Source organism: Festucalex cinctus, chromosome 10 (genome assembly GCF_051991245.1).
Source record: "Festucalex cinctus isolate MCC-2025b chromosome 10, RoL_Fcin_1.0, whole genome shotgun sequence".
Taxonomy (NCBI): domain Eukaryota; kingdom Metazoa; phylum Chordata; class Actinopteri; order Syngnathiformes; family Syngnathidae; genus Festucalex; species Festucalex cinctus.
In genome coordinates, this window is record NC_135420.1 from 22,428,742 (window position 1) to 22,453,858 (window position 25,117).

General features: G+C 39.8%; 1 protein-coding gene across 3 annotated transcripts in view; it reads left to right on the forward strand.

Moving 5' to 3' along the window:
• Positions 1-25,117, forward strand: part of dab1a (DAB adaptor protein 1a) — a 221,073-nt gene that overhangs the window by 89,697 nt on the left and 106,259 nt on the right. For all 3 annotated transcript variants that reach the window (XM_077534768.1, XM_077534766.1, XM_077534767.1), the window contains one exon: positions 24,993-25,052. The gene's annotated coding sequence lies outside the window, so the exon portion shown is untranslated. The remainder of the gene's footprint in view (positions 1-24,992; positions 25,053-25,117) is intronic.

Consider the following 25,117-nt stretch of genomic DNA (forward strand, 5'->3'; position numbering starts at 1 on the left):
GTGTGTAAATCCACTCTTGATTTACAACATGCGGCGGAGTACTTTTTCTGTGCTTTGTTAACAGCTCGTCCCCCCTTCGCCGATTCCCGACAAGCTCAGAAGCTGCTCAGTCAACACATTGTCATCGTTTCTTTTTGACAGAAGAGAACAATAAGCGCCGTCTCCGCCGCTTCCGATGGTTCCGCATCATCAGATTACATTCAATTTGTAATGAGTCACGGCACCGAGCTAGCATGCAGTCAAAAAGTGTCGAGTACAGTTGAAGAATTGCAGAGGCAGTTTTTTTTTTTTTTTTTTTTGGTGACGGTCCACATATCGTGCTACCTTGATTTAGGAGTTTCAATCGTTGTGTGTGCTTGTAACTCAAACTTGAGATGTTGACAGTATATTCAGGTTCGTCTTTTTTTAGTGTTTTCTTGCCCCCAAAACAGATCATGTAAAACTTGACAGATAATTCATTTTCAGTGCAAAATCATTACTGTGCGTGCTATTTTCCTCATTTAATTTTTTTCAGTACTGCTGAATTTTGAATTTTTTTACATTTTGAACACATTTACACACGCATTCACGCCATCACTGAGTGGGAATGTAGCACGCTATGATGTAAAAGTTTCATGAAAATGTAATCAAATTTGCACTTAACTCAATCCAAAATGTAATAAAACACAATGATGTCATAATTTTACCAATAATGTAATAAACATCCTTGCAGGTATTACAATAACTTTTTCTTTTTTTTTTTCTTTTTTTCCAGAAATCAAATACCTTATTACATTATTGGGAATTTATTACATTTTCAGGTGAGCATTTATTTTCCTCTAAAAATTCATCATATAAAACTTGACAGATTTTCAGGGCAAAGTTCTACATTTATTTTTGACAATCTAAGACTTTAATAGTTACTTGACTACTACTTGAGTTAGTTTATTTAGTGATAAACTCTGCAGACTCCGCCCACTAAATTAGAACTGCTGTACCAAAAAGATTACAGGGGTATGATGTAATTTTTTATTATATAATAAGGTAATATTACATGATCAAGTGTGAAGTGTCAAGAGAGGATTTTTGTTATTGCATTAATGGTCAAATTATTACATTTATGCATTTTATCACATTTTTGATAGTTTTCAGTGCACATTTTATGCTACAGGGAACTAATGAGCTAACTTTTTTTTTTTTTTCACATTATTCTACCAATAATTGGACTGAATTCTATTTAATCTAGTATATACTCATTTCATCTTATTTTATTCAATTTTATTTTCTGTTTAGTTGAATTTTATTTTATTGAAGAAGTCATCTTACCGTGACCCATTTAATTTTCTTTTGTGTGACGCTCAATGCAGTTTGCCGTGCTTGTCAAGCTGAAAGCGTATGAAAATATTCCACCTTCCATTTGATACGGCTCTTTTGCTGGATCACATTCCCCTTGTGTGGGTGTACCTAATGTTGTGGGCGTACTGGACTATCATAGGTCGACGTGAACCGCTCCGTGCCCGACTAGACATGTAGGAGTGCACGTCTAGACGGTTGCATGCGGCCTGAGTTAAAATCCGCTGTGGGAGGAACTCGATGAATATGAAGGGAAGAAGAATCTGAAATGTTTCCCGACACTCAAGTTTGTACGCGCATGTCTGCCGGCGCGTGCGTGTGTGCGTGTTGTGCCAACGGGTTTTTTGGCTGGCGAGGTTGGGAATCACTTAACTTGTGTCACTGGCTCTCATGTCTCTGTCAGCCCGAGGGGCGCGGGGGGTGAAGGAGAGCGGCAAAGCAGCTTTTAACGGCACCGGGCAAAAAAAAAAAAAAAACGCTTCAGGAAATTAGACCGTCTTAATTTCAGCTTTTGCGTTTCTTCTTCTTTTAGTTCATCTGACCGCGAGTCTTTCCCACAGTGTTAACGGGTTAACTTATCATCACGATTCCTCCCTCTTTCTGGTGTTGCAAATATGCACGTTTAAGCGTCCTAATGCTGCTAAGCAAGCAATTAAAAGCTGTGCTACATGTAATCGTTTCAATAATTTGCAAGTTGTGCTGCGGGCAACGTTTTTCTTCTTTACAGGGAAGAAAACGTGTTAAACGTTGGTTAAGATTAGGGCCTGACTAGTGATCAATTCATAATAGCTCTTTTTAAATTATCAGATTTGTTTTGTTTTTTTGCCCAGATTTTTATTTTTATTTTTTAAATGCCTGAAACTAAGAGTGTGACGATATATCGATTGCGATAAATCATGATATTTTGTCTCCCGATAGATTATCGATACGCCCACGCAAGTATCACGATATTTGCAGTTAATATACAGCCACTATAATGGCTCCATTGTTCATTACTTATTGAGCAATTACTTGGCAGGCCACTAGAGGGAGCGCCTCGTAAGATTGGCGGGGAAATGGACGGAAGTCTTCAAACAAAGAAGACTCATCAGCTTACTTTTAAATGTGTTTATCTGTCCAGCAACTGACTCAGTTTTGCATACGTTTCTATGAAAAATGTGTGCTATAGCTTCAATTTAAAAATTTTAAAACATATTTTATGTTTCGACTTTTTGAAGCATGCAATTTCTGAGGAATAATAATATTGATTTAAGATTTAATTTATTTATTCACTTTTGCAGTGTTACACAAAAAAAATTGTAATTGGCAAAGCATTGTAAAACAGTCATTTGTTCTGCCTGTAATTTCCAGTCCTCGTACGCACCGGCGCACCACTTACGCGCACCCCTGCTTTTATGTTATCAGTGTTATTTAAGGGACCAAAAATGAAGTTGTTGCATTCATTATATATTTTTTTATTTATCAGTTGATTAATTGTTTATCGGAATTTTCTTCTGCCAAATATCCAAATCCGCATTGGTCTTAAAAAATCTGTATTGATCAGGCCTTACTTAACGATATTGTTTATCAAAGTGCAGCAAAAATGCAAATGTGGGTCAAACTGGACGCTACACAGCAAAGTAAGATTGTGAGTTGTGAACTACAGCAGCTCCTTGTGAGTCTTCTCATTTTTTTTTAAATTTATTTTGACTCTTTTTGACTGAAAGTGCATTAGTAGCCTTAATTTCTTTTCTTTTTTTCTTCACTTCACTTTTACTTCGACTACATACTGGCCTGTTTCAAGCTAATGAACACGTACACGCACTCACACGTATAATATTATGTGCGATGAGGGTAGAGTATTCCCTGGGCTGCAACTCACTGGAGACCAGCCTTGTTTTTCGGTTGCCAACCATACTGTCCATAGTATGTGCTTAGCCTCGATGCTGCGTGGGCAAAAGTGTCTTATAGCACATAGACGCACACGCACGCAGACGGTGTCTCGTGTCATCTTGTGTCACCCGGCCACCCCCTCAATGGTGCGATTCCCCGTCTGTCTATACATCTTCTTCCTCCTCCTCGTCCTCGTCTTTGCTGTGAAAGGTCATCAGCTGCCGTGGCGCCTTCTTCCTCTTTCCAGCATTTATCTTCATCATCGTCGTCCTTCTTCGTCTAAACCTTAACATCACACTCGAGATGATATCTTCTTTGTTCTAATTCCTTTTTAGCGAGGAGGTGATTACATTATTGTTCCTAGCCTGGTTAACTCCTTTACATAGATTTGTGGGTTTGTATGTGTCTAGCCTGATTTTGATGTTTCTTGGACTACGTGTGAAGTTCTGGGTTACTTGTCATTAAAGAAAGAAAAACAACGGTCAAATAAATAACTTGACGCTGGAAAAAAAAAAGTCATAATTAACCCTATAAAACCTGAACCATGAAATATATCGACACATTAAAATAATCAACCAAGGTATTATTTCATATTTTCCAGGAAACACAAAAATTGGAACCATTTGAATCATGAGGAAGGCAAAAAAAAATGTTTGAAAAAAAATGACGATAAGAGAGAATATTCCTGTTTTTATGGCCCTTAGAACAAACTTTTTTTATTTTTTAGTTTTTGAAAATCAACTTCCACATAGTACTTTTGATTTGTATCATATTCGATACATCCGGTCACAGTGCCTTCAATTCGTACATTTATAAAATATAACAATAAACAGACATATCAAACATTAATATTTCCAAAAATCAGCAAGAACATCCCCTACTATTAATAAGTATAGTTGTCTCTCCTTTCTCAATGGGGGCGATCTAGCAAAGTTGCTGGAAAAGCCATTAGCTGGGTAATACTGCCCTCTAATGGATTATCCATGCAATGCACGTGTCACATCATATACGTCAGGGTTTTAATGGGGGGATAATTATACTCATGAAAGAGAGGGCTCAAAATGTCCTGTATATGATACATTTGGCATTATAGGGTTTTAATATACTCGGATTCAAGACAACCAGCACCAAATGTAGCAAAGCAGCATCTTATTGTTCCTTGCACAGATTGCAAAGTAGTGTCGCGTAAGTGCAGATATCTGATATAACTCGTCAGTGCCAGGTTGATCATCGAAATGCACCGATCGGTGTTGTTTCCACATTATGGAAATAGATGGTAGTGCGGGTGGTCACAGAGGTCCAGCGGAAGTGTCGCACTTGACATGGGTGGCCTCCACGTGAAGGGCCGAACGGTCGCCATGTGTCCGCAGTACTAAGTGGGAGGTGAGCGGGGGGGCTTGGGGTGTCACATTTGGACATAACCACACACATAAGCTCCATTGGACCCACACTGACAAGCCGCTTGCTGTTGCTCTAATTGGCTGCAGTACGGGAATCAAAGGCCCAAAACGCAACCGGCACATTAGCCTGAGGAGAAGAAAAAAAAAAGAAAAAAAAGAAGACAAAGTCAAATGCAAGTTTTTGAATGTCTTGGTCTTCAGATATCAGTGTAGATTCATGACAACCCAGTGCTAGCCTGTGTTTCAAAAAAAAAAATACAAATGAACATACAATGCTAATTTGCCTAGGTCATAATTATAAATACTTCTAATTAGGGGTGTGAATTGCCTCGTACCTGACGATTCGATTCGTATCACGATTCACAGGTCACGATTCGATTCGATACCGATTAATCCCGATACGAATTTATAAGTCGATTGTTGCGATTTTTTTTCATTCAAATTTAGAAAATACTAATCAGTAAGCTTGTAGAGTGTAAGATTTATATGAAAATGTATTATTTATTTATCTGAAATTTCAGTCTTATAGAGGTTGTAATCTGTTTCATGTTTAAACAGCATTAAAATAAAATATTAAGGCTTAATGTTCCGTTCATATAACATTCTTCCATGCTTAAGGTGTGAATCCTAAAAAAAAAAAAAAAAAAAAAAAAAAAAAAAAAAAAAAAAAAAAAAAAAAAATCGATTTTGCCTATTATTGAATCGATTCGAGAATCGCGCGATGTAGTATCACGATATATCGCCGAATCGATTTTTTTTAACACCCCTACTTCTAATGGTACATGTAACTTGTGGAGGAACTCAAACGTTACGTTCCCCTTCATCTGGCCATTAGCGTGGATCTTAAACATGAGTGGCCAAAACATGGCTAATTAAAAATAAATTAGACTGACAGACAAAACAGACGACTGACAGAGCGACAGATTGTGATGTTTTTGACGCGTCCCTTAAAAAATAAGTTGAATGTGAATTATCTTATTATCAGACATATGGATAATTAGAGGGAACAGTGCTTCCGAGTAATTTCAGTGACAGCCTCAGTGCTTAACTCATTTGCTCCCAAAGACGTATAAATACGTTCTATTTTAAATGTTTTAAGTGCCCCAAAGACGTATTTATGTTTGCCTTTTTTATGCTAGAGCATACAGACTGCAACTCTCAACTGCAAAGAATGGTTGAAGAAATGGTAGTTATTACACAAATGGCCAGCAGGTGGCAGCAGAGCATAAGAGATCAACCAGGTCCATGATGAAAAAAAAAGCTCAAATACTGACAATTTTATTAGATTTGTGAATAATGATGAAACTTAGCTATATTCTAATACTAAAATCCAGTAAAACAGTCGGGAGTGACGGGGATTGTTTCTTTGAAAATGGCTGCGAGTGAATGAGTTAATTAAAAGGGGCCCACAACAGCAAAAAAAAAAGAATTCCTGCCGTCTACCGTTGCAGTTTTTCAGTTGGGATCCAAACAGCGAGTCATATTTCTGCATTTAGCGCCGCACCGCCGATGCTGATGATGTTCCTTCGTTAGATCTCAGCCCCCACCAACTAATAAGTCTCGACGACGGCTCGGGGCTATTTGGCAAAAACATTTACGCTCATTTGGTTTGATGCCTTAAATGAGTCCTCGTGCCGCCTCGCTCTCACGCCGCCCCGTGTAATGCAACCTGACAGCAGCCGTTCGCTAACAAGCGGCCGGGTACGAGTCGTTTGATTTCCCCGAGCCGGGGCGACGGGGGAGTTCAAACATTCACATTTTTGGTGACAAAAAAAAAAAAAAAAAAAAATAACACAGGGCTGATTTTTAATGAGTGAAAGGAGTTTAAGGTGTCGGCTAATTGCCAGCCGTCCCTATTGCGGCGGCTCCTCTCGTGCGTCACGTCGTCCAATTTGCGGCGGAGGTGACGAGGATATTCTCCGCGTGCAATCAGATAACGCACGGCGGAGCCGTGAAAAGCTTTTCGGATCAGTCGAAATAATGGCCGGATTTACCGCAAATCTCATGACAGCCATTTCGTCTTCTCACCTGCAAGCCAATCAGTATGACGAGCGCAGACCTCCGCCAAGGCTAAACAAGGCTAATTTGGATTGGCGCTGAAAAGTTTGCACTTTTTTAGGAAATTATTGCAGTTTTTTTTTTTTCTAGTAATGGGCTAAAATGTATTGATTTTTACTTCAGCTATTCCCATTCCTGGATTTGAATACTCGAATACTAGATTGTCCCCTTCTTAAGTGTACCCGGCAGAGAATTACCTCCAGGTGGTCCGAAACGCACGTTGAACGTGTACGTTTCTCCTTTAGACATCACAGGCCCCTCCCCCCCAAAGGGGAGCAACACTCTACACAAGCACTCAGCTGAGGATGGAAATAGAATATGAAAGATTCTTTTCATCAGGTAACAAAGCGGCCTGTCGAAATACTTGTAGCGAGCCGTGTAGTCAGATTAGGAAGGAAAGCCCCTTTCGCTGTTGACGCTTTTTCATTGTCAAACGCGAGGTACTATTTCTGCACTTTAAAGCCTGCTCATGTAGCAGATACGTTTCTGAAATGACTTGAAATGCTGTTCATTTGGTGCAGCAACCCCCCCCCCCCAAAAAAAAATAATAAAAGTGAGGGAAAAAATGTTAAACTCATAGAAATATGGCTGCATCTTTGTCATTGACAGTAATTTCATAATAATTCATAAAATTGACTTAAAATTAAAAAGATGTACTGTACTGTAAAAAAAACGAGTGTGATATTGATTTGTGTTGGTCTTTTTACTGCCACTAGATGGCATAATAGCATTTGACGGGAACAGCTCAGTGCATTTTTCTTTTCATATTAAGAGCCAACTATTGTTTAACATGAAATAACTTGTGAAATTCTGCACATTCTTAAAATTGTAAAATTCAACTTGACCCCAGTCTCAACAAATATATGCATTAAAAATATGATTATAATGCCCGTTTATCATTGCTATCCCTCACAGATATCAACAACCATTTATGGCAGTATTAATTGATATATTCCTAAATTCCTTATTACTCATCAACATGTTTCTGGACCTTAAGTGGGGTGCACACATGCCGGGAAGGTAATGTTTGGACATATGGATAGCTACTTTCCATCAAAAGAAATGTTACACTAAATACTGAACCATCTGCGGTTCTGTTTTTGTGGTCCCGCTGTCTCGCAGAATTTGTATCCCCTTCTTTTTTCTATTGGTAGATAATTCCTGTAAATTTAAAAGAAGAAGATAAAATAGCAAGTGTTGAAAATCTCAATCCTTTCCCATCCTGCATTTTACGCCTACACAAAGCATTTTATAATTTAAAACTTTGGGGATAATTATTGATGTGTATTGTGAGATAATTATTTTTTTTATTTTTATTTTTTAACTTTAAACATTAATTCTGCAATATTTTTTCTTATTTTTCCGTTGTGTTTTTTTTTTTTTTTTTCAATACAGTACAATAAAATGTTTTTTGAACATGTTTGATAGCTTGTCTTGTGCACAATAAATAAGATTGGGAATTAGCAATTTCCCAATTTGGAAATGACAAACTGACAATTGAAGTACATCTATGTCAGCCTGTTAGATGAGCAGTAGCTAATGAACAAGGATGTGTGAGGAAGGTGTCTTGGGCACATCTCCTGGCTAGCTGTCAGGCTAAGCGTTGCTATGCTAAGCGAGTTTGCTGTGTTTGTGACAATGATTCAGAGCTGGAAAAAAAGCCAACCTCACAGTCACATATAAATATCAAAACAGGACGCATATTTCTGCTTCTGTATTGATACTGCATCTCATTTATTTTGCTCCTCTTTGTCTTGCCTCTCTCTCCTTCCTTCCCTTTCTCTTCCCCCGCTGCCCTTCAGCGTGCTCGCCTTCTCCCCGAAGCCCTAATCAAGGCTCAGGGAGGAGGCGAGCGCAGACAGGAAGCAGAGCGGCACACCAGCTTCCCGGCGCGTTCGCTAATGGGCCGCCGCTTGCAGTCTGTCAGCCTCGACCCATAATCCTTTGCTGCCGCAACTCGCTGACAGCAGCGGCCCGGCTTCTCCCTCGGACTAGCCGCTAATGTCAGGCGCTAGCTGACTCGTAGTCGCAGTGGTGGTGCAACGCTGATGTTGCCGATTTCGTCCGTCTCGCTTGGATGGTGCAGCGGGTTGAACAGTTTCTCTACAGCAGCTCACTGGTTCGGTGCAGTGCAACAACGCTAATGCACTGCATCATACACAGCCAAAACAGTTTTGGGAAACTGACTATTTTTGTTAAAGAAAAACAGTTAGTAAACTGTCATGTAGCTTGATACGTTGTAGTGTGCCTTGGCCACCAGAGGGCAGTATAAAGCAGACATACACAATACATAAAGAAGAGTTTCACATCTAAATGACTAAGTAAGCTGCAGTAATAGTCACTTTTATGGAGAGGATAAAGAATATATGCCTTTAATAATTGATATATTTTCTTTCTACATGTGTAGATACCATTTGCAAAAAATATACATGACTAAAAATGGTTATAATGACTTCAGCATTGATGCTAGTTTCATTAGCAAGTTGCATGTTACCAATTAACTCATTTACTCCCAAGCATTTTGACTGAAGCAACCCCCTTTGCTCCCGGGTGTTTTACTGGATTTTGACTTATTTTGCAAGGCCTACAGAATATTGTGTTCTGGAACACAATAGCATGGATCCTACCAAAAGCAAGATTAGAGTGTCTTCTTTCATCAGGAAAAAAAAAAAGTATATTTCTATCTGTTTCAGTTTTGCAGCAATTAGCAATAGAATATGGCTAAGTTTCATCATTAGTCACAAATCTGTTTAAAACAGTGAGGAAAAACATGGCCCATGATCTCTATACTCTGCTGCCACCTATTGGTCGTTTTTAATAACTACTACAAAATTCAAAAAAAAAAAAAACTAACTACAAAAAAAACGTATAAATACGTCTTTGGGAGCATGGGAATATTTAATATAGAACGTATTTATACGTTTTTGGGTGCAAATTAGTTAAGCTCATGGTCATGACCTCCCTTGCTGCTTGTTTTGAAGTCCACTGCCATCATTTTGCATATTTGCTCACAACTCAATACAAAAAATCAGCAACATCTCTTAAATAAGGCTCGTAAGTTGAGGTACCACTGTATCAGGGGAAAAAGGAATAACTTTGCCATTCATGTCTTTTTTTGTTGTTGGTTTTTTTTGTTTTGATAATATGATTAAGAAGGTTTGTGTCGGTTTGAGTGATGTTCCTTTATGGCTGAAATTATGTTTAAAATATGCCAAATTGGAGAGAGATCTTAAATGTGTATTTTGTCTGGGTTGCATGTATAATGCCAAACTGTTATAAAACAATTTTCACCCTTAAAATGAAGATGTATGACCAAAACGATATGGAATAAGCTGTTTTTAAAACTCTTTTAATCTTATATTTGCTCACTCCTTCTGAGGTGACTTCGGTTACCTTAACATCAGCTCATTTGCATATGTAGATATGACCCATGAATAATTAACCAGGGTGATACACGCATGGGACTTGGGAGTTGGGCATCCCTTCCGTGTGGATATTATAACAATAATCAGCATAATATGCATGACAAAACCTGGCCTGGAAAAAGCTGACTGTCGTCACTCGCCACTCGAGTTATGATTACGGACACATGGGGGTGTCGGTGGGGTCAAGCGGCGCGCTGGCTGACGTGTTAGCTCGGCTGATGGCTGGACAAGTTACATGCGTGCTCCACACACGCGGCGGGTCAGCGTGATCGATAGCTCGGCGAGGTTTGATGGCTGTAATTGGGCGCAGGGGACCCGCGTGGCCTTAGATTTGAACGCCGTGCTCTTTTTCAAACACCTTCTTTTCTCCCCCTCTGTATGCCGAGTCTGCACTTAGAGGAGACGTTTTGTGATTTTTTTTTTTTATTTTTTTTTTCCCTACACAATTTAAAACCGTTCCCAGGTGTCTTAGGATAATGTCTGTGAAATACTTTCTTCAAAATAAATCAAAGATTAGGAATTGGAGCACATGTTACGTGAGCAACTGAATACTTGCGTTGAATGAATAAGTTTTTATCGTCGACTATAATGTGATGATAGTCAAATCGAAGTTGATTGATTGGTAACATTGATATCACGGTCAGGTTTCTGGTATAGAAGCACAGGCTGGGTTTAAATAATCGAATCGATTTTCCTTTTCAAGCCCAACTGTTTTCTTGAAATGTATTGTTCACATGGATTTAAAAGTATTTTTTTTACATTTATGAAAGACATGAATTATTGCACTTTAAGACAATTCACAAACTTTTATGTTTATATTTACAATTATTAAATTAGAATTATGAGAATATTTTCATCTGATGCTTGCTGATGTCAATGTTCGTGTAACACTTATTATAACAGATGTTACTTTCATTAATAAACTAAATCATATGAGCAGTTACTGCCGCTGTAAAATTTACTTCGGAATTTAATAATTGTTTTTTTTTTTAAATATTTTTTTTTTTTTTTTTTTTTTTTAGCATGTCCTTGACATTTAAGAACAATTAAGGTTCCATAACTCATTTGCTTTAAAAAACGTAAAAATACGTTCTATTTTAAATGTTTTGTGTCCCAAAGACGTATTTATACGTTTTTTGTTGTTGTTGTTTTTTTAATGCTAGAGCTTTGATGCAGCCTCTCAAGTGCAAAGAACATTTGAAGAAATGGGAGTTATTACACAAACGGCCAGTAGGTGGCAGCAAAGTAAAGGAGATCAACCAGGACCATGTTATATGATAGGTTCCATGTTTTTGTAGCAATAGAACAAAATATTCTGTGGGCCTTGCAAAATCAGTCAAAATCCAGTCAAACAGCTGGGAGTGAAGGTGGTTGCTTCTGTGAAAATGGCTGGGAGTGAATGAGTTTTAATCTAGACGATTGAGCTGTAGTGAATTGAATCAAATCGGGGAAAAATCGAAATTGAATCGATTGAGGAAATTAGAATCGATACCCAGACGAAATAGAAGCAACAGTCTCTATGTTGTAAATGTCTACATGTGCAGTATATTTGAGTCCCCCCCAGGCTCCTACTGTGCCCCCTTTGGCATCTTCTCTTCCATTGACAATAATCGTCCATTCATTACATACGTAATATGTCCCTTTTTAATTGGGAATATCGATGCGTCAACTCATTGAAATGCATTGAGACATCTCTGCAATCAAAACGTCATCACAAACATTTTTTTTGTTTTTTTTTTGTTTGCTGTTAAGCTAAATTTGATAGCCACCAATCTGTGAACATATTTGCATATTTTTAATTAAACGTCTGTTATTTTCTTCACTTTCCCATAGCATCCAAAGCAGCTTGTCACTTCTCGCATTGCGTTCATTTAATCACGCTTGACTTGTCAATCCGGCAGCAGAGACACGATCATCCATTTTCTACCCACATGGCTAGCTCAATTTAACTTTTTATAAAACGCGCTGACCACTTGATTAGGTACACATTGACAATGACGACCCGAGACAAGAGCTATGTTGAAAAAAAGTTTTCCTCTGTGCGATGTACTCTCTCCCACGGGCGAATATTCTTCCCGGTCGCATCTCGCCGAGCTGATCAATAACTCATTGCAGCAGAATGGCTAAAAGCAGTCGGTTAACATCAGTCACCAATTGTTCTCCATCAGTGGCGGCGTCTCCTCTCGTTCGTCGATATCTGCTTTTTTTGTGCGAGACGCATTGCTCTCTTAGCCAACCCAAAAGGGGGACTGTTTCAATCTCCATATTTATTATCTCCCCCATCCCCCATCCATGATTGACTTGCATGTGGTTTGCTCATTTCTTTACTTGCATTAGTTGAACAACATATAGTATGTTGTTAAATGATCTTGCAGTTTTCTTGAAATTTACAGGAATTTAAACGTATTTTCTTACAAAATACCTGACCTATTGCACTTCAAGACGATTCAGAATCTTTTTAAATTTATATTTACATTTATTTTAATAAAATGAAAACGTAATATGGAAAACAATATGTAATATAAATATGAAAATATAATATATACTAATAAATACTATGGCAAATGTTTGGGCGTTTTTAGAGGTTCAAGTTGGCATGAGTGAGGTTGTACATGTGAATCTTGGTGACGACTCATAGATTTTTTGGGTCATGAACTCATTCAAACCCAAAACCAGGTAAAAACATTTTTTAATACTTTGTTCTTCACTCCCAAAAACATATTTACACATTTTTCTTTTATACAAGAGCACACAGAAGGCTTTGATGCAGCTTCTGACATGAAGAGGTCACTTAAAGCAATGGTATTTATTACAAAAAACGGCCAGTAGGTGGCAGCAGAGTATAAAAGATCAGCCAGGGCCATGTTGCAATGAGCTCTTTTTGACAGCATTTTCACCAGGAATGTGAATATTGATGAAACTTGGCTATATTCTACTGCTAATTGCTGCAAATCGGAAACAGATAGAAACTGAGAACCTGTTTGATCAGTATAACATATTAAAAGTAAATGCTTCTTTTGTGCAATGAGTATAGTGATAGCTCGCCAATCATGGAGGTTTTAGGACCAAGACCCACACTAACTTTGCATTGGTCGCGCTTGTGCGACCAATTTTTTTTCCAATTGGTCGCACTAGCTCCAGATTTAGTAGCACACTTTTTTTGGCTATGTTTGCCGATGTAAAGGTTGCTTTGCCAGGAAGCTGGAATACGTTCTTCATTATGAATAATCAAACGGAATTTTTTGAAAAACTTCCAAACGGTCTAGGTGCAGTAGCGTGTGCTCAGAGTATATTTCAGAACACACCCTTAGATAAGGAGTCAGCGAATAAGATGGTGAATTTGGACCATGTTTTTAAACAGACTGCAAATGGAGCATCAAAACGTGCAGTCACACTAGTTGCGACCGGATGACATTTTTACCAGCACACTGAGAAGTTGGTCGCATTTGCGACCAAATCGGTCTCATTTGCGACCAGGTTGTCGCATTCTTGAGCGCTGGGTTCGCTGTCAAGCATAGCACCTGGCGTTTGCTGCCGCTGCGGTTTAGCAGTAGGTTGCTGTTGGAGAGAAATTGAAAGTAAATTAGTTTTCCCGGTATGTGACCCGCCCAAGTGACCGTTGCCCCACCAATTTCTTCCGTTTAAAGAAGCCTGTTGTGTCATGATACACGGAATGTGGGTGCGGTCAAACGTCCGGCGAGCTCCATCTTTTCCGTCTCTTTCTCCTTTTTCTGTCCATTTTTCTCTCCCTCTCACCCTCATTCCTCCCATTTCATCCTCATCACCTCCAATCACCTCCACTTCTCAGCACATTTATGGCCCCTTTTATCAGTCGCTCTTCTTCTCGTCTGGCTTTCTCCACGGCACAATCAATCAGTTTGGGAATTACTCATTTGCTCCGCGTGACATATTCTCTGCGCCTGCCGAGGACCCGGTTAATATTCTCCTCCTCTTCCTCCTCCTCTTTGCGTCCTCCACACGCGACTTGATAGAATCAGATGCTATTTGTCCATTAAGGGGGCCGCCGGGATATTTAATAAAGGGAATGTAATAACTGCGTGCGTGTGTTTGCGCACCAAGTGCGAGAACGGGGGTAAGTGCGTATCTTTCATCCGTCACCTTGATGAGGAAATGAAATTGTCCGGTGTGGCTTTCTTCGAAAGAGACGCCCGCCAACACACAGCAGTTGATTTTCTATGAAAGTGACTCTAATTGATTAAGGTGATCAAAAGTCATTTGAATGAAGACGCACGGACCGATTTATTTGCCTGTTATGAATGCTAATGAGCTGCGCCCGAGACTCCCACGCTCACCCCACCCCTCCCCCTTGCCCACCCCCCTCAATCTATGGCCCTGCTCCTGACCAGGCCTGCATGCATGCTTATCTCCACACTGTCCACGTTTTATATATTAGAACATAAAATGTGGTTATGACACACTATAGTGGTAGCATGACTTGGGAGTTTCATTCGTTCCATGACCCGTTTATTAAATCAGCGTTCCGCGGCGAAATGCTATTAATCTGTTCTAGCCCCTGAAAACACCATTTTGAAGAAAAATAGCGCCATTACAAAAAAACAAACAAACAGAAAATAAATAGAATGTAAAAAAATAAACTGGTTTTGTAAAGTGTTATGGTTATGTATGATGATGATTTTTGGTATCTGAGTGCATATATGTTGATTTCTGGGGTTGGATCCCAAAGCGCAGACACAAATAAGATTTTAACTCTTTATTCGCATAACATCGAGACACTACGCTAACTTGGGCTGTGGTGGTGCATAGAGGAACAGAAGTAATAATCCGACAAAAACACACACTTCTCAGACAGGCTTATAAAGACAGCGAATCGATCTGATTGGATGCAGCAAGACATGTGGGTAACAGGACTGACATGGAATTATCTGATTGGCTGTTGACCAGATACAGAGATTAAAGATTCCTGACATCACATAGCGTCTTACCAGTTGAAACTAGATGTTGGTTATATCAGTTCAAAACAGACACTTGACCACACGGGCATGACCCAAACTAAACCATTGCATGACCCTAATCATAACAGTAAACATAACCCTTGCATGACCCTAGTTAGTCATGACAATATGTGACTAGGGCCCGACAGATGAATCAGCCGGCATCCAATATTAGCACTTTTAAAAAATATCTTCTTATTTATTTATTTTTAATACTAAAAAATGAGGTATCGCAAAACAGTCAAATGTTATGTCTGTTATGTCTTTATTATTGTAAGCTTTGTGGGACCAATAAATAATCTTTTAAATTAATCGGCCGATAAATCGGATATCTGAATTTTATTCCGCCAAATATTGGCATCAGACTCATCTGTCGGGCCTTGTTTATGAGAGCACCATTATTTTAATATTTTTCACTTCATTCGATCAGCGTCGTACTGTATGTGAAGCTCACTCGTAACTCAAATTTGGATTTGTAGCACAAAGCAAAAGATGGACCAAGAAATGGCTTGTAAGTCGAAAGACTGGTCAGCTGGAGCACTGGAGTCTAGTTAAGTGTTATGTTTCCAATTCTTTTGGAACAGTAAGGCCAATTCCTTCATTTTTGCATTTGCATTATTCTTATTTTAAAGCTTTATGCTAATTCAAAATGCACATTATTTATTATTAATATTTTTGTCCACTTTTCTTCTTATTTGTTTGATAAAACGGAAAGTTTACCGTCTATCCTTGATAGGTTGTAGGGATTAGAATTTGTCAGAACTAGCGGTGTTCGGCTATATTAAATTAGCTAACATTGTACAGTATACTGTTGATGTGTAGTTGCTTAACAGACAACCTTTAGATCTGATTTTTTTTTTCTCTATAAGTACTGACTGGTCCATCAGTTCACACCCATCTGAACAAGAGCAAGACCAGACATACTGCCTGGCTAGCCACATGGAGCACATATTTTACTTGTCATAGTCAGACAGGCGCTGTTCCACTATGTTTTCATTCTCACTGCAGTACATTCCTCTTCTTCTTCTTCTCTGTTGCCCTCCGAGTCTTGGCCCCGCTCTAATTTGTCTCCGCTGCTCTTCCTCTTCCTCCACGGATCTCTGTGCGGTCCAGACAGACTCTCACAATGGCGTATTGACGCCGACACTTAGTTAGCTCATTCTCCACATGCGCTCCTTCCTGTCTAATTAGAGCCGAAGCAGAAGAGCCTGTCACAGTGAGCGTGTGTGTGTGCGCGCGTGTACATGTGTGTGCGTCTTATCTCGGAGCTCTCATTAAACTCGCTTTTGTTGTTTTTCTCTTAAGCCGCCGTTCGTTAGCGTTCCCATGACAGTGGCTGTTAGCGCGGCGTTAGGCTAAATGCTAGGCTAAGCGGTAGCGCGAGAGGCTGTTGATTAACGTTTTAGTTAGTTAGCGCCCCGGCTCCCCAAATTTCCTCGCGTGTCACGTCGTCGCGTTCGCTAATAAGCCAAAAGTTCTCTGCGGCGAGCAAACAAACACAAAATGAGCGCGATTGAGCGCTAAAACAACACAAGCTGGGAAATTAATTAAAAACACTTTGTGTCAACACTTTTTTTTTTTTTTTTTTTTAAAGGTGTTTAGTTGTTACAGTTGAAGGCAGCTTACTCATGCTAAGTTCTGAAAAAAATGCTATTGATTCCACCATACATAACAGTTATAAAGAAAGGAAGCACACTACTGATTTTGAATGATATAGTGAGGGTCAATAATCATTTTGGGAAGTATTTTGTTTCACATTTTTGATAGTTCTTCAAAGTTACACATAGACGTACAACTTTGTATTATTTCCTCAGGATGGCCATTGACCTCACTAAAGGGAAGCTGACTGCAACTGTTCATAAATTATACACGTAATTAACACACACTCACACATGCAACACACACACAAAGAAAGAACAGGGTCTCAATAATTAACAGTGAGGGATGGCTGACCACCCCCACGCATGCCATAAACCCCACCCCACCCCCCCACACACCACCCCATAGCATTAATAATAAGCAGGCAATTGCCTGACTGCCAATGCTGTCCTCCTTGTCTTCTTGCTTAGATTAATTTTTTTTCCCAGACTCAATAATTTACTTTCTATTTGATTGGGTGAAAACGTCATGGGGTCGCCCACAGAGTTTGAACATGCCGATTTTGACGTAAAGAGCAACAAGTACCAATACCTGTTTTCTAATGAAGTAAATTTAAAATGTTAAACTTGTAAATATTCTAGTAAAGTACAAATACCTGCAAAATGTACATAACTACAATATAAAATGTATTAATTTTGTGATAAATTACTTCTCAAAGGGCAGCAATCAATCGATTAATCAACAACTAATAAATTATTAATTAATCTAATTATATGGATAATCGATAATGAATTGAATACCTTTTTGATGAGAAATTCTCCAAATCTTCAGAATTTCAGCTTCTCCACAGTAAATTTTCACCGATTTCTGTTGTCCTCCGTGATAGCAGACTCATGATCTGTATGTGGAATCATAATAAAAAAATTAGCTTTTACTTTGGAAAACAATTATCAATATTTTTGCTAATTTTCTAACATGTTATGGACCAAACCAGTAAGTTAATTACAATTAATTTACATTTTCTGCCCTGTTAATTTGAAATGATGTCCATTTTGCAGCTCTAGTTACTTCCCACCAATACTTCTCACATTCTATAAACATGCCTGTTAGGTGACAAAACTCGAGGCCGGCGGGCTAGATCCGGTCCAGTACATCATTTTATGTGGCCCTTGAAAGCAAATCATTTGTGTCCGTTTTAAATTACCATGTGTAATAATATAATAATTTATAATTTTATAAAAAAATATTTTTTACAATAACAAGCAATAATTCAAGAAACCTTATTCTTGATTTGTTTTCAAAGCTAGGAAGCTATCTTTTTTTTTTTTTTTTTTATTGTATACATTTATTTGGTTTCACCGTCATAGTGGCCGTAACTAAAAAGTAGCCGCTGTGACAGGAATGATTTTGACACCCCTGCGGTAGATCCATTGTAGACCCAAAATCACCCATTTGTGTGAATGTGACTTTTTTTATTTATTTATTTATTTTTTATTTTTTTATTTTTTTCTACACGTGCACAACTGACTGACTTGGCGACCAGTCAAAGTCTGAGGAGGAAGCTGAAGGTGTCAAGGGGAGTATTTGGTGGCGGAGGCGAGTCTGCAGAACCAATAAATTACGGGCCTTCAAGCCCCACTTTACATTAATGGAATGTGCCGTTCCGCCTGCACTGCAGTGGGCCCGCTGAGATTAAAGAGCGGGGAAATGGCGGCGGACAGCCTCGGTTCGGCTCGGCCGGCCAGTCGGCCAGCCGCCGCCGACCGTCCCTGCGGCGCGCGTGCCCTCCGAGCCGAGGCGCTTTTCAGACGCCATTATTCAGCATGCGGGCCCAGGAGGGGTCTGATCACAGTCTTGCTGTGGTAGCTTGTGTGGGATGCGGCATTAAAACATTTGCCGGGATGTCTCCTGAGATTCTTGATGCTGCGTTTGAATAAAGTTGGGATTTTTCAGACCTTTGTGACTTTGGTATATTCTTACTGAGAGCGTAACTCTTGCTATTTCCTTGCACTTTTCCAACTGCATTGTCATGCGTTGCTCACATCCTGGGATCACTGTAAGTAGTGGCTAGCACGTATGCGTCACACTCAAAAGTTCTGGGTTTGAATCCCTGATGTGTTCTACTCATGTCCAGGAGGATTTTATGTATGAGGTATGAGTATGTTCCACTCATTTGCTCCCAATAATGTGTAAATACGTTTTTTTTTTATGTTGTAAGTGTCCCAAAGACATATTTATACGTTTTTTTTTGTTTTTTGTTTTTTTATGCTAGAGCATACAGAAGGCTTTGATGCAGCCTCTCAACTGCAAAGAACGGTTGCAGAAATGATAGTTATTACGCAAACGGCCAGCAGGTGGCAGCAGAGCAAAGGAGATCAACATCTAGGAAAAATGTTCAATTACTTACAATTTTAAATAGATTTGTGAAAACTGATGAAACTTAGCTCTCTTCTAATGCTAATTGCTGCAAAACTTTAATCTTTCTTTTGGTAGGTCCCATGCTTTTATAGCAATTGAACACAATATTCTGTGGGCCTTGCAAAATCAGCCAAAATTCAGTAAAACAGCCGGGAGCGAACGGGATTGCTTCTGTGAAAATGGCTGGGAGTGAATGCTGAAAAGTCTACTCTGTTACAGTAACTGAGTATTTGTACTTGTACACTTCCCACTAATGGTGACCAGCAGAGACAATACGGCACACGCTGGGTTGTCTGTCTGCTTACGGCATCAGTATGCTGGCGGCGTGGTCATGTGTCTTTCCCTCCGCCCGCCCACCCCCCCTCCCCTGCGTGCAGCTCGCCTTTATGATACGCACGCTCCGTCATACCTGCAGCCGCAGCCGTCTGTGTGCGCCCTCATTCTGCAGCTCATCCTTCTTTCGAGGGGAAAATGGAGCTCCATTTGGCTCGGCTGCCAGCGCGGCCTTCACTTACTGCAACGCTGAAGGATATGCAGCCCTCTTGCCACCGAGCGCTTCGCTCCGCGCCCATATATGGAGTGCGCCATTGTCAGCGTTTGTACAGGGACCGATATGACTCATTAAGACCGTAGCCTCAAGTCCTAAGACGGGCTTGAAACTGGAAATTGAGACCCTAGCACTGACTTTAAGCCACAACTTGACTTAAAAACCTTGACATGGTACCCTCCTTAAAATCCCTGGCCTAAGACCATAACCTTGACTTGAAATCCTAATTTGAAAACCCGAACCCAAACACATTTGAAACCCCTAAACCAGCTTTGAAATCCTAACCTTGACCTGAAGCACTACTTAATACTAACCCTGATTTTAAAATCATATTTTAATAAACTTGAAACCTTTATTGAAAATTTGATAAGGCTTTTTGAAAGCACCATATAAATAAAGATGACTTGACTTGACTTGAAATCCTATTTTGAAATCCTAACCCTGACTTGAAACGCTATTTTGAAATTCCGGTCCCGACTTGAAAAAATACTTTGAACTCCTAACTCAATCTTGTAACCCTGATTTGAAATTCTAATCCTGACTTAAAAATCTAATTTAAAGCCCTAACCTTTGCTTGAAATCCTCAATTTGAATTTCATTTCTATGTAATCTAATCTAATTTCAAACCTTTGTCTGAAACCCGACATTTAAACGCTAAACCTTGTCGATAAACCTTAATTTGAAATGTAACAAAGGTTTGAAAACATAACCTTTTGAAACCATAATCCTGGTTTGGAGCTCTAAATTCAAATCTTTCCTTGAAATAATAATTTCGAACCAGAAACCTTATAGCTTGAAAGCCTACTTTCTATCCTTCACCCTTGTCTCGTAAACCTACTTTGAAACATTAATTCTGGTTTGAAATCGTAATTTCAAACTATAGCCCCATGTTTAAAACCCTATTTGAATTTCAAACTGTAGCTCTGTCATTAAATCCTAATTTGAAACTAGTGTTGTTCCGATACCGTTTTTTGGCCCCCGATACGGATACCGATACCCAGCTTTGCAGTATCGGCCGATACCGATACTTACGTTTATTTTTCCTCAACATGAAAAAACTGTCCCGCTATTGGTTCAGAGCATTCAAGGGCCAATAGGATATCAGAGATCGGCATGCAGTGAACATGTCACATATCAGTGAATGTCGTGCACGAGCAAGACACAAGATGCTGCATCCAAAATCCTATATTAGTGTTGGAGTTAATGGTATCGGCATGTTACTTGTGAGTAGTCACCGATACCGATACCACTGTTATAATGTAGTATCGGCACCTCTGCCGATACCAGTATCAGTATCGGAACAACACTATTTGAAACCTTACGTGACATAACCCTGGTTTGAAAGCATACAGCATCATTTTGAAGCCCTAAATTCACACCATATCCCTTGTTTCAAACCCTAATCCCATTTTAGTAAAATGGAACTCTGTCTTGAATCCCTCACCCTGACCGGTTTGCTTGAATCCTGCACTGCCAATGCTACTGTTAGCATCCAATCATATGCTGGCTCTTCTGCTTTTCAGTGCAGTAGACGCAGCCATTAATTGCCTTGCAGATGGCTGTCATCGTGCGTGCGGGTGAGTCCGTGTGTGTTGTGTCTCAGTGGGTGCCTGGTGAGTGGGTGCTCAAGTGTGGAGGACTCATCATTGGTTATTAGAAGCAAGCGGGGGGTGGGTGGGGGTCTTTGCGGGGGCAGCGGGTTGAAGAGGTAGAGCCACGCGGCGCAAAAGATGAAGACCAGGCGATGATCTGATTGCTATCATGGCTTCTGAAACTCGACTCCCAGGTCACACTGCCACTGTCTTTGAAACTCTAATCCAGGCTTGAAACCCTACTTTCAATCTCGAACCGAGACTTGATTCACTAACACTGACTTGAAACAGTACTTTGATATGCTATCCACTGTTTGAAATGCTAACACAGGCTTCAAATTTTAAACCCAAGTCAGAAACCTTAATTTGAAACCAGCTTGAAAGTGATGTGAACTCTTGCTGGAGAAAAACCTATTCAAAACCTTAATTTGGGACTCTATCCTGGTTTGGGATTTTATACCCTCATCGCTAGTTTCAAGCCCTACTTTGAAACCCTGTTGCTTGACATCATTCTTTGCTTCAAATCTTCATTTTTAAACCTGACCCCATTTCAAACCCTTCCTTGAAACACTGACCTCATTTTCAAACCCTATTTTGAAACTATAAACCAGGAATAAAGCTCGATTATGTAGCCCTAACCCTTCATGGATTTAAAAAAAAATAAATAAATAAATAAATAAAAAATTTGAAACCCTAATTTGTAATTCTAATCCAGGCTTGAAATCCTAACTTGACACCCAAACCTATTTTGAAGCTGGTTTGAAACCCTAACCTTCATTTGATAGTCTTTTTTTTTTTTTGAAGCCTTAATCCTGGATTGAAACCCCAATTTTAAACCCTTGTTTCAAATGCTAACCCTGACTTCAAAACCTCTTTCAAATCTCAACCCTGTCTTGAAACAATCTTAATCCAGGAGATAAACCCTACTTTGCAGCCTTAAAATGTCTTGTATCTTACGTCATAACCCTAAAGCCCGTTTCAAACCTAAACTCAGGTTTGCAGCCCCGATTTGAAACCCTAACCGAGGCTCAACTGTGAATCTCCAACCGTGGCTTGAAGCCCTCGCCTGAATCTGTCATTTGTTGCTGCTAATTTCCTGCAGCGCATCATAGCCGCCGCGGATGAGAAGAAAGGATAAGACTCCAGACAACCTCGTCGGCCATGATTAATTCATCTCATATTCTTCTTAGCCGGGAATTAATGCGCACTTAATATTCAATATTCCTATATGCTGCTTCACACGCACATGATTGCAACATGATTATGAAAAGGCCAGCGTAGCGTGCGGGTGCACGTCGGGTCGGAGGGGGTTGAAAGAGGGCGAGTGAGCCAAAAGCCGAAGAAGACATAAGCGGGTTTTTTGTAAATGACTTGGTTAATTCTGTTTCGCCTCAGCAGTAATGCTTAAGTAATTGAAAGTAGAAACAAAAATGGAACTGAAAGAGGCAATTTACAGGGCACGACTGCAAGTGGAGTCTCACTGCATTTCCCTATGCAAATACACCAGGAAATTACAACTCATTTATTTTGCCACTTCTCATTGTCTGCAATGTCTTCACGTTAAACTGCCCCACTGGGGGGAAAACCACTAGATTACATGATAACAGTCCTCAGACTGTTTTTATTCTGCATAATTGGACCTTGTTTAGAGTCATGGAGTGTTAATTATCATAGCGCTGAAAAAAGTTAGGACGATATATTCTGGTGAAGTTTTTGGATTAACCTAAAATGCACTTTCCAGGTGAACTTCTGTAAACTTTTGACTGAATGTCCAATTGTTCTACTTTTCTGTCCTTGAGCACAACTTAACTGTTCTCGAACAAGGAGCTAAATGACTACATTCACAAGGGTTTGAGCCATGATTATTTCCAAGCATGTCCACTTCGACCTTTCTGTGAATCTTCCAGTGACTTCCAATAAATGTCCTCGTTCAATCAGACACTAATATTGACAAAATACACTGTATGCGTTTAACCAAAATGAATATCTTATGAACATCTGCTAGCTTCATGCTAACACCTAATAAACACTGTATAATACATCGGATTTTGTTTATTGTGATACATATTACAGATGTGGGAAGAAGACCTTGGAAAAAAAATAATCACATATCAAATAGAAATTGTACAGAATGTGGAACTGCCAATGTGGAGTAAACAGTTTTGACTGGGCTATGCCGTTCGAACGTACTGCAAAGTTGTTTGAACATCTTTATAAAATAGTTCGAATGTACTGCGGAGTTGTTTGAACATCTTACTGAACTCCTTAGAACTACTTGATAAAGTCGTTTGAACGTACTTCAAAGTCATTGGCACATATCAGGGTTACCTGTTTGACATCTATTAAATACGACACAAAAAGGAGCGAAGACACTCAGTTCAGGGCTCGCGAGGAGAGAGGAGAGGAACTGATACAATTCACTCCTGCACTCTCTGAAGATTCCTCTCCTCACCCTCTCTATTTATTTGGTTTTCCACGCCCCTAGTTACATGGGTGTTCCAACCCTAAAATGCTAATGCAAGGCATAGTTGGAACACAGTGTACTTGTTTATGTATTGTGCATGTGAGTGGAAGATTGCTGAGTACATGTGAGGTCAAGTTTGCAATCATTTCTTAACAGAAAACAGGCAACCTCAGCAGACTGGCTCAAACCATTCTGCTACGTTAGTTATTGTGGTTCTTCAGCTTTTTGAGTCATCTTCAAATAGCCAGGCGATGTGAATGTGAGTGGGAACAGAGCAAAAACATTCTTCATTGCAAGCAGAAGCAGTTCTTCATTGCAGCAAATGTATGATAAGATAACATCTATGGCTAGGATATGTAAGTGCAAAGCAAAACATTCTTTCATTGCAAGCATAAGCAGTTCTTCATTGCAGCTAATGTATAACTTATTTCCAATTATTCCTACAGCACATATTAATAGTCGTTCGGATGTATTAAGAATAAATCGCTTGAATGTCCTGATAAAATCGTTCAAACGTCCTGATAAAATCGTTCAAACGTCCTGATAAAATCGTTCGAACGACTTGATAAAGTTGTTCGATCATACTGCAAAATTGTTTGAACAAATTGGTAGTCGTGTAGTCATGTCCTCCACATTGGCAACTCCACATTTCCATACAATCGCAATGTTTGGGGGTGTATCACAATTATCTTAGATTTTTTTCCAAAGTTGCTTAGCCGTTATTCGAACCCTGATTCTAAGAATTGTGAGTCAGGCATGCTTAACCGCTAGGACAACGTGCCGCCCTTGCGAGGTACAAACCAAACATATCAACTTCTCAATCCTTCCCCTGCGCTAACAAGCTAACCTCCGCACGGCGCGCCGCGTCTGCAGCTGTTTTATTCATTGACAGAGCAGAAAATGGAAGGCTTCATTCCCGTCACGTGTCCAATTAGATGTCCCGCCGTTCTTGTCTCTTGTCATCTCGCCGCGACGTTTGTAAAAATGTCCAAATGGAGGCGAGCCCCGCCGTCGCCTCCGTTTTTGTTCCCGAAGCGCTCTCGCATTAGCCTCATTTATTCCCTTATGCGTGTGCCCGTGTGTGTGTGTGTATTTTTGCCGGCTTTGTGCTACATTAGCCTCACAGTCACAGGTAATGATCTCATCTTCCCGCTGGCGTTGAGAGGCACAAAAGGAGAGTCACACACACACTCAGATTGCCATTGTAATGTTGCTCTAATGGGCTACCTGACAAGTGCTTTTTCTTAATGCCGCGGCACCCCCCACCCACCCCTCCCTCACTCCCACCTCTCTTCTTCTCCTTGCCCTGCAGGTGCACGTTTGCCCGCCTTTGAGGAGCTCTGACATGGATGCCAGGTGTGCTGACGCTCAGGTGGGTTGCTCACTAGAACTCGCTAACAAGTCACGTTGGATACGGTTGAATTTGCCGGGTAGTGG